This window comes from Notechis scutatus, chromosome 3 (assembly GCF_049901735.1).
Source record: "Notechis scutatus isolate UNSWTSFEM ecotype Mainland chromosome 3, rNotScu1.2, whole genome shotgun sequence".
Classification (NCBI taxonomy): domain Eukaryota; kingdom Metazoa; phylum Chordata; class Lepidosauria; order Squamata; family Elapidae; genus Notechis; species Notechis scutatus.
In genome coordinates this window covers 171,087,268-171,097,069 of record NC_142011.1, presented here as the reverse complement: position 1 = coordinate 171,097,069, position 9,802 = coordinate 171,087,268, and positions in this window count along the sequence as shown.

Genomic DNA, 9,802 nt, shown 5'->3' with positions numbered 1-9,802 from the left:
TGTTCCTACACAATGGAGTAGTTACCAAAAGCAGAATTTGCCCTTGCTCTTCTCCAGTTAACTTCTGTATCAATACTTACTACTCAAAAGAAAATATTGCCAAGGTTATAATACCTGCCTTTAATTGTGATTTTTCCCCCTATATATGGTATATGAGGACAGGCTGATATATAAGTTCAGTTATTTTAATATTGATGGTGCCTTTCTCCCCAATTCTGTCTAGGTCCAGTGATAAGGCAAAAGTAGAGATAGCCAGAGACTAGGCGAAATGTATGACCAGGATATCTTCAATGCTTTATCATGAACATTGTATAACACTTGAAGACACAATCTTGTTAACAGTTGAACCTTCAATTGGTCTTATTTGCTCAATCTACCAACGTCTATCTTCACATGCTGAGGAGATAAGACTCTGGTAGATTTAACTGTCTTACTGAAGGTTTAAGAACCATTATCCATTACACTACCTTCACCTGATTTAGCTAGCTTGTTGAAACTGTTGCCCATTGTGTGGCTGCTGTCACGTGTAACAGCAAAAAGGAGCTATGGTCATTAGCTGAATGCCAGGTGGGGATGAAAGATGAAGTGGAGTGACCTGAAAAGTATGTGACATATTTCCCCACTAAAGGTGCCAACCCTCCTTACACTGAAAGTAACCATCTCTAAAGTCATATCTTGTTGGTCAGATTATTTTATTTTGTTTTACTTGTTATCTTCAATTTAAATTACAATTTTGTAAGGGTGGTGATTTGTGTCATAGGTCTTGTTTTGTTGATTGAACAGTTTTCCAGCTTTCCTTGCAGAGTGCATAGTCAATCATATTTTATTGTTGTCTATGTGGTATGTTGACATAATCAGTCATCTTTTATGTTGCTGTACATGGGAATTTGCTGTAAACAGTGATTTATCTTAGCAAAAGTCTATTAGTCTTCTGTTTTGTTTCATACATAGAGCCATTCTGAATGGCTTCTGTATGATTATATGGAAACTTATTTTTATAAAGAAAATGTCCTTTTACAGTTTTTAAATACTACTACATCTTTCCTGGACTCTTGACATGTAAGTGCTGAGTTAATCTTGTAATAAGAATTACTTTTGTAAGATTTTGACACATGACTTATAAAACACATTAGGGCAATGTTTCTCAACCTTGGGAACTTTTAAAATGTGTGGACTTCAACTCCCAGAATCCCCCAGAGTTGAAGTCCACACATCTTAAAGTTGTCAAGGTTGAGAAGCACTGCATTAGGGGAATATTACCTCTTAATCATATTTTCAGTGACTAGTAGACGTTGGGATGGTACTGAAGGTTGAAATACTAAGCTCTGCCTCTCAGAGATGAATGCACATCACATTTAATCAGCTTGACATATTAATCCAGATATCACATTTGATGATGTGTTTATTTTCTGCCTAGGGAAAACTGAAAAAGGAGCAGAAATTCAATATAAATTTTATTTATTGTATATATTTATTATTTTAGACATTATCTGTCTCCATAAGATCCTGGGTGGCTCACCCTTTAAAAACAAGAATTTTATCAAATGCATTTGATAACTTAAATTGGCACTTTTTAATTCAAAAAATTTACAATATGAGTCTTGGTACCAAATTTGAAAACATTATAACAACTATTTACAACACACAACAGGCTAATATACTAATCAATGGCGAACAAACAGATCCAATAAATATAGAAAAAGGTGTCAGACAGGGCTGCCCTCTCTCACCTCTTCTTTTCATTTTTGCCCTAGAATCACTCTTAACACGGGTTAGACAAAACTCTGAAATTAGAGGAGTGAGGGTCAAATCAGAAGAATATAAACTACAAGCGTTTGCTGACGATATGGTTTTCTTTTGGAGGAACCCATGGAAAAAGGTTATAATCTAATAAAAGAATTAGAACAATTTGGCACAGTGGCAGGATTAAAAATTAATAGAAAAAGACGAAATTAATGACCAAAAATTTAACAGAAAACCAGAAGGAAGAATTAGAAACAATGATGGGGATACAGGTAACAAAAAGGGTCAAATATTTAGGAATATGGTTAACACCACAAGGTAAATCACTCAAAGAGAACAATTATGATAAACTACTTCAACAAACAAAGAAAGATTTAGAATCCTGGAATAAGTTGCAGCTTTCCTTATTGGGCAGGATTGCCTCGATTAAAATGAATATATTACCAAAATTTCTTTATTTATTCCAGACAATCCCAATTAAGTTGTCAAAAAAATTTTTGAAGAATTAAATAAGATCACACTTAAATTTATTTGGCAGGGGAAAAACCCAGGATCAATGTAAAGGCCTTACAAGATGCGAAAAGTAGAGGGGTCTAGCCCTTCCAAATTGGGAATTATATTATTCGGCAGCTATCTTATTATGGATAAAAGACTGGGTGAACTTACTTAACAAAAGAATTTTAGCATTAGAAGGGCATGACCTCCAGAGAGGGTGGCATGCCTTCTTATGGGAAGTGGGGAAACCCAAGCAGTCTTACTTTCATAGACACCTCATTAGGGACTCATTATTAATTAATTGGAAAAAATATGCAAAAACACTATCTAAAAATTCCGATCTGGCTATCAACAATGGAGGCAATGGTACATCCCAATAATTTGGACATAACAAAATGATTAAATATAAAGATTTATTAGATCCGCAAGGGAAATTAAAAACTCGACAAGAACTACAGGAACAGGGATTTAAAATTGATCAGTGGTTATATATACAAATCCATAGCAGATACAAACAAGATATAAAAGACTTTGGAATTTATAACAAACTGCAGTATTTAGATAAAATTTTTCTAGGATCAAACAAAAGAACATATCCAAATTCTATAAATACTTACTGGAAGTAGAATTAGAACAAGAGATAGTCAAAGGGAACATGATAGCCTGGAGCAGGAATGTCGGAAGAAGTATTACATTATCAGAATGGGAAAAGATTTGGAACAGAAATATTAAGATTACAAAATCGGCAGCATATAAAGAAAATACATACAAAATGTTTTATAGATGGCACTTGCCCCCTTCGAGGTTGGCGAAAATGAACCCAAACACGAGTCCAAAATGCTGGAAATGTAAAAGCATAGAAGGAACCTACTTTCATATGTGGTGGTCTTGCAAAGAAACCCAGAAATATTGGCAAAAATCAGAAAATGGTTGGAGGAGATAACCAAAGAACAAATCGAATACAAACCAGAGTTCTTCCTACTAGGGATCTCTGATAAACATTTACCCAAAAAGATGAAATATGTAACAATTCATATCCTAACTGCAGCCAGATTAGCGTTTGCCCAGTGTTGGAAATCACCCTATGCACCTACAGAACAAATGGTCATCCAGAAAATATGTGATTGTGCAGAAATGGATAAATTAACTATAGCACTTAAAAACAAAGAGGCTTCAACATTTTACGATAATTGGAACTCTTGGTATAATTGGTTAGTCCAGAGATAAACTGCTTAATGGACAATGGGTAATTTAAGCATAGATTTCGATAAGATGTGTGTATTCAAATTAAGGTAGGAGAATTGGATCTTGCAGACTGTCAAAAAGGATATTGTCTGTTTTTTAAACGCATCTTTTTTTTCTTTTTTCTCTTTCTTCCTTTGTTTCTTTCTTTCTTTTACATCTCCTCTTCTCTTTTCTTTCCAGTTTGTAAGACCTGAGTGTTCTTTTTTGTTTTTTTCCTTTTGTGTATGTAATGTCGATATGTTTTTAATTGTAAATTTAATAAAATTTATTAAAAAAAAAAAAAAAAAAAAGAAATGAAGTTGCCACCTGATGAGATCTCAAAGGCATGCCTTCTCAGTAGCTGCCCCAGTGCCTTGGAATAACCTCCCACCTGAAACCAGTGGTATTCCTACACTTGTAGTCCCTTACAGGTGTAAGGGAAGGAGTGGCAGAACCTGGGGGTAGAAATAAAAGAGGGATGAGCCTAGAATTTCAATGTAGCCACAAGTGAATCAAATCCAAGTCACCTGGCTAACTCCCTAGCAGTTGCTAACCATCAGTTGCGAATATTCCTGTGCAATATTTATTGCATGACTAGCAATAAATCAGTTTAATTGACTTTCACCTGTCTTTTGCACCTGACAAGAGGGTTGTGAAGACCTGGCTCTTTCCAGTGATGGAATTCAAATAATTTGGCAACTGGTTCATCCAGGGCAGGTTGGCTGTCGTGGGAGACGTGGCCCATCCCTTCCTCCAGCTCCACTGCACAGGTGGAACGAGCTTCCCACGACAGCCAACCTGACCCTGGGTGAACCGGTTGTTAAATTACACCCCCAACACACACACACTATCAAAGTGGATCCTGGGTGCTGCGCTGCAGTGGAGAAGTGGGAAACAGTGGCCGGCACAAGGAAAGGAGGAGGAACAGGGAGGAAAAAAAGAGGAAAAGAGGGAAAGCGGCCCCTTCCTCATGCCGGCCGCTTCACTGCCCATTTCTCCATTGCAGCACAGCGCAGCGCCTAGGATCCACTTTGATAGTGGGGGGGGGAATTTAACAACTGGTTCACCTCAAACTGGTGCGAACCAGCTGAATCCCACCACTGGCTCTTTTCCCAAGCACTGGCATGGCTAGGCTAGGGTTGAGTGAGAAGAGGTTTGGTCTGTGTCTGGGAGAAAGGGTACTTTTATTTTTAGACATGTCTTTGTGGATTGTTGTAAACCATATAAAATCAGATTCTGGAATAGGCCATGAATTATTGGTATGAAATATATGAGTTAGAATTATAAAATTAAAAAGACTACCTGTGTTGAAGATGAGAATGTTTTTTATTGCTTTCTATTTTTCTTTCTATTTTCTTCTCCTTCTTCTCCTTCTTTTCTTTTCTTTTCTTTCATTTGTGTATGTGTTGTTGGTTTGTTTAATTGTAAAATTAATAAAATTTATTTATAAAAAATAAAAACAAGAATTTTTTTTTTAAAGTCATAGACATCTAGAAGAGAAGGAAAACAAACAAAGCAACAATGTACAAGGGTTCAATATCCACCCTATTTCAAGGCCTGGGAAAACAACCAGAGTTTCAGCAATTTGTGGAACATCATTAGGGTGGGAGCGATATGAATCTTGGGGAGGGGGAATAGCGTTCCAGAGGACAGCTGCTGCAACAGAGAAGGCATATTTCTTAGGTCCTGATAGATGACAATGTTTAACAGAAGGGAGCTGGAACATGCTTATTTCATCCAGTCTTACTGGACAGGCAGAAGTTATGAAAGACAAATGGCCCCTCAAATAACAGCCCTGTTTCATGAAGGACTTTACAGCTAATAAACAGATACCCAAAAACCGACTGGCAACCACTGAAATTAATGGAGCAACAGAGTCATATGGGCACATTGTGGCAGATCAATTACTTCCTGAGCGGTTGCATTCAGGAAAGTCTGGAAGATCTTCAAGAGTAGTCCCCTGAAGGACACATGACAATAGTCCAGCTGTGAGATAACACAAGTGACTATCTAAAGGGCTTCCCAATCTAATAACTAGCACATTAGATGAATACAGGTGGTCCTCGACTTACAGCCATTCATTTAATCACTGTTAGAAGTTACAATGGTGCTGAAAAAAGTGACATATCTTCATAAGACCAGTCTTCATACTTATGATGGTTGCAGCATCCCCGCGATCACATGGTCAAAATTGGGGCACTTGGTAACTGGCATGTATTTACAATAGTTGTAAATTCCCTTAAAAGCTGCATGATTCACTTAATGACAATGGTGATTTATAAAATCAGTGTGACTCATTTAATAATAGCATAGTTTAGAGATGGAAGCTTCAGTCCCTATTGTGGTTTTAAATCAAGGACCTATGTTTCTTTGACCACCTGTGATAAATGCAAGGTTTATTGTAAAGTGTTTGGATGGGTTAAACTGTTTTAAGGCTCTTTCTGTTTTCTCCTCAGTTGTTACCCCAAAAATGCAAAAGGGGACAGGATGATAGATAAGAAGTAAATAGGGATTGCAATCCTCAGACCACGCCTATCCCAAAACTCGAAGAGATTTTTTTTTAAACACCCAATGGAACAGCATCTTGGCCTTTGTGTAGTGGGCTAAGTAAAGGAAATCAACTTGTAACTGCCCTATCTATGATGATATTATGAGGAAAATATAGGTAGTTCTCAACTTATGACCATAATTGAGCCCAAAATTTCTGTTATTAAGTGAGACATAGTTAGGTTTTGCTCCATTTTGCCCCATTTTGCCATATTTCTTGTTAAGTGAATCACTGTAGTTGATAAGTTAGTAACCTGGCTATTAAGTGAATCCGTCTTCCCCATTGACTTTGCTTATCAAAAGGTTGCAAAAGGTGATCGTATGACTTGGGACACTGCAACCATCATTAGTATGAACCAGTTGCCAAGCATCTGAATTTTGATCAGGTGACCATAGGGATGCTGCAAAGGTCATAACTGTGAAAAATGGTCATAAGTCACCTTTTTCAGTGCCATTATAACTTTGAACGGTCACTAAATGAATGTTGTAAGTCAAGGACTATCTGTACTGGGGCTAAGCAGATTTTAGCAATTAGGTCACAAACAACTCAGCTATTTTCTTGTGGATGTGATTCCAACTGTATTCAGATTGCTACCTTTTGCTATGAATTTTTATGTGCTTAATTTTAGTTTTGGTTCCATCTTAACTCTCCTAGATAACTTTTCTTTGTTGTTCTTTTTTTATTGCAGCTCCTTTTTAAAAAAATAAGAAAAGAAAGAGACACACTATATAATGAAGTTACAACCTGTGGATATTGATACATTTATCAATTTAGGTATCATCCTCCTACTGATTTAAAGCAGAATGTCTAATCATAGTAGTGACACATGTTAAATGACACAATTTCTACTGTAAATAGTTAGCTTAGGTGTTTGCACTAAATTAATACTTAATAGAGATTTATGTTTACTTATTATAAAAATCAAATCCATTGAATTAAAAGCTGCAGAAACCAAAGGCTAATGACTAACAAATGTTACTGCAGTTAGGAATTACTGTGCACTTATTATAATCCAAATACTTCTAAAAGCTTCACTATGATTTAGGAACCCAGCCATGCTGCTTTAAGTCACTTAGGAGCTTTTGAAAATCATTTCCCTTAATTTAACAAATGATAACAGCTTTTCTCTTTGTATTGATTTTCAGAATTAAGGAAAAGTGGATTTAAACAGCAAAGGCGTTCTGAGCCTTCTGCTAAAAGGTATTTCATTGCTTTTTAATAAGATTACCGCTTTATGGCCTTGTGGATTTTAATTGCCATTTTTGTTATTGAGATGCCAAAAGAACTGAATATTTTGAAAACAGCATATATTAGTGCTCATCTAAGCTTCCTGTACTCTGTACTCTGTTATGGAGATTCAGAGGATGGCATTTTCTATTTGCAAAATTTCTCTTTATGTCCCATTTTTTAGTGTTAGATTTCTAAGTAAGAATTTGGCAAAATCTTGCCTCTTCTAAGTGTGGTTGGATGTCAGCAAGGTGTTCATTCATACTCACTGCTGACACTGATGATGTTACTTAGTTGGCTAATAAAATGTCTACCAGTAAAAAACTGAGCTCAGAGAACAAGGTTTCTACATTTCTGTTTTTGTCAGTTTCAGACAACTTGACCATCTCTCAGAGTTTATGGGAACTACAGTCAACAAGTTCCCATATTTTTTAAAAACTATGCTGACATTACTGTCCAACAATGTACAGGTACTGTTGTTTATATTATAGCTGGTCCTCGACTTATGACCACAGTTGAGCTCAACATTTCTGTTGCTAAGTGAAACATTTGCTAAGTGAGTTTTGTCCCATTTTACCACCTTTCTTGTCACAATTGTTAAGTGAATCACTGCAGTTGTAAATAAGACAATTTTTAAGTGAATCTGGCTTCCTTATTGACTTTATTTGCTAGAAGGTAGCAAAATGTTATCATGTGACCCTCACCATAAATATGAGTCATTTGCCAAGTGTCTGAATTTTGATCATGTGACCATGAGGATAATGCAAGGGTGACCCAAAGAAAATTAAGATGTCAGCCATGACTGTGGGATGGAAGTTTGAACTTTAAAAAAAAAAAGCTTGAAGAATGTCAAACCCACGGGAAGATGTAATTCTGATAACCTGAAATTTTATGGGGATGACTAAAGAAATACCTTCAGAGCAGTGGTGGGATTCCAATTTTTTTACTACGTTCTGTGGGCATGACTTGGTTTGCATGGCAGGGAAGGATACTGTAAAATCTCCAGTCAGAGGTGGTATTTGCTGGTTCTCCGAACTACTCAAAATTTCTGCTCCCAGAACTGGTCAGAACCTGCTGAATACCACCTCTGCTTCAGAGATGAGATTGAAAAGTAGTATTTCTATTAGATAAATACTTGTTTCATTATCTGTAGCTGGTTTATTATAGTTCTTCATCAATTACCGTAGGATCAATATCAAATTATAGTTAATAGTGCATGTTTTAGTATTAGATATATTTCTAGAGATAATCGATCTATATAAGCTGTAAGTATAAAATAGTACTATCAAACTATACTCTCTAAAGATGTTCCCTTAATTTAATTGTAGAATCAATATTTTAATTCTATGATAAAGATTGGATAAACCTAGTATTTTAAAAATTTCAAATCATTATCTTCAATACTATGATTTGGTAAGAAAGAAAATGAAATACCAATAAACATATGATGGCAAAATGAATATGGAAATATTTAATTGTAGTTTTGTTGTAAAGATTTTACTAAGACAATGAATACCTATTTATAATATAATTAAAATTGATCATAAAATTTCCATTTCTTATGGGAAAAATAAATGATTTATTACTGGGGATACTTTTATATTAGTAATAGAATCATGATTTAAGGGAAAGAAGCAACAACATATGACAATAGTGTCATTGAAATATTATCATGCTGAATATGGTTAAGAGTTATTTTCCATCATGCTTTGTTGGTTCATTATCCAAATGAGATTAAAATATTTGTGGCTATAAAGCTGATATTTGATAAATATGAAAACTTTTTCATGTGATTTAAAACACTTTATGGTTTACATTTATTTTATAAATAGTTTAATAAGATATTGAATGATTTATTACAAATAATGTATTTAATCATAGTTGTAGACTTGTTTTACAAAAAGAATAAGGCAATTAAAATATATGGTTACAGTATCCTTATATATTCTTTTACTGGTAAATTAAAGCTCTTGGTTATAAAGACAAAAAGACATTTTGCAACAAATCTAATAGGAGGTACCAGACATATATTAGGTAAATACTGAAAAACAAAAACTAAAATAAAAGATGTGCTTTTTTAATTTGATGTAACATAAAGGAAAAGAACATAGATATTGTGGTTAATAAATATTTAAAAACACATTTGAAGAGAGCATTTTATTATTTATATACTTTGCCACCCTTACTGCCACAAAGTAAATAATAATGGCTTAACCATATTCAGTCAAGTTCATCTTTAGCTGGGCATCAGCGATGCTCTAGACATCTCTTGCTCTCATTTCATGTCCCTCAACTCTTCTCCAAACCATGGAGAGTGGTGGAGTTCCTGAGAAGAAAGAAGTTTCAGGGTGCAATTTGATCCAATGTCTTAGCTTACCCCTGACTGCAGGAAGCAACCAACCTTTGGATGGACCATGTAGTGGATCAACAGGAACAACTCCCAGGTCCCTCTGAAACCATTTAGGTTCCATCACTTACAGGAAGTGAACAGATCTAATATGCCCAGCTTCTCTAGATAGTTGCTATGGCATCAGATAGTGGCTGTGGCACCATGGAGATCAAGCA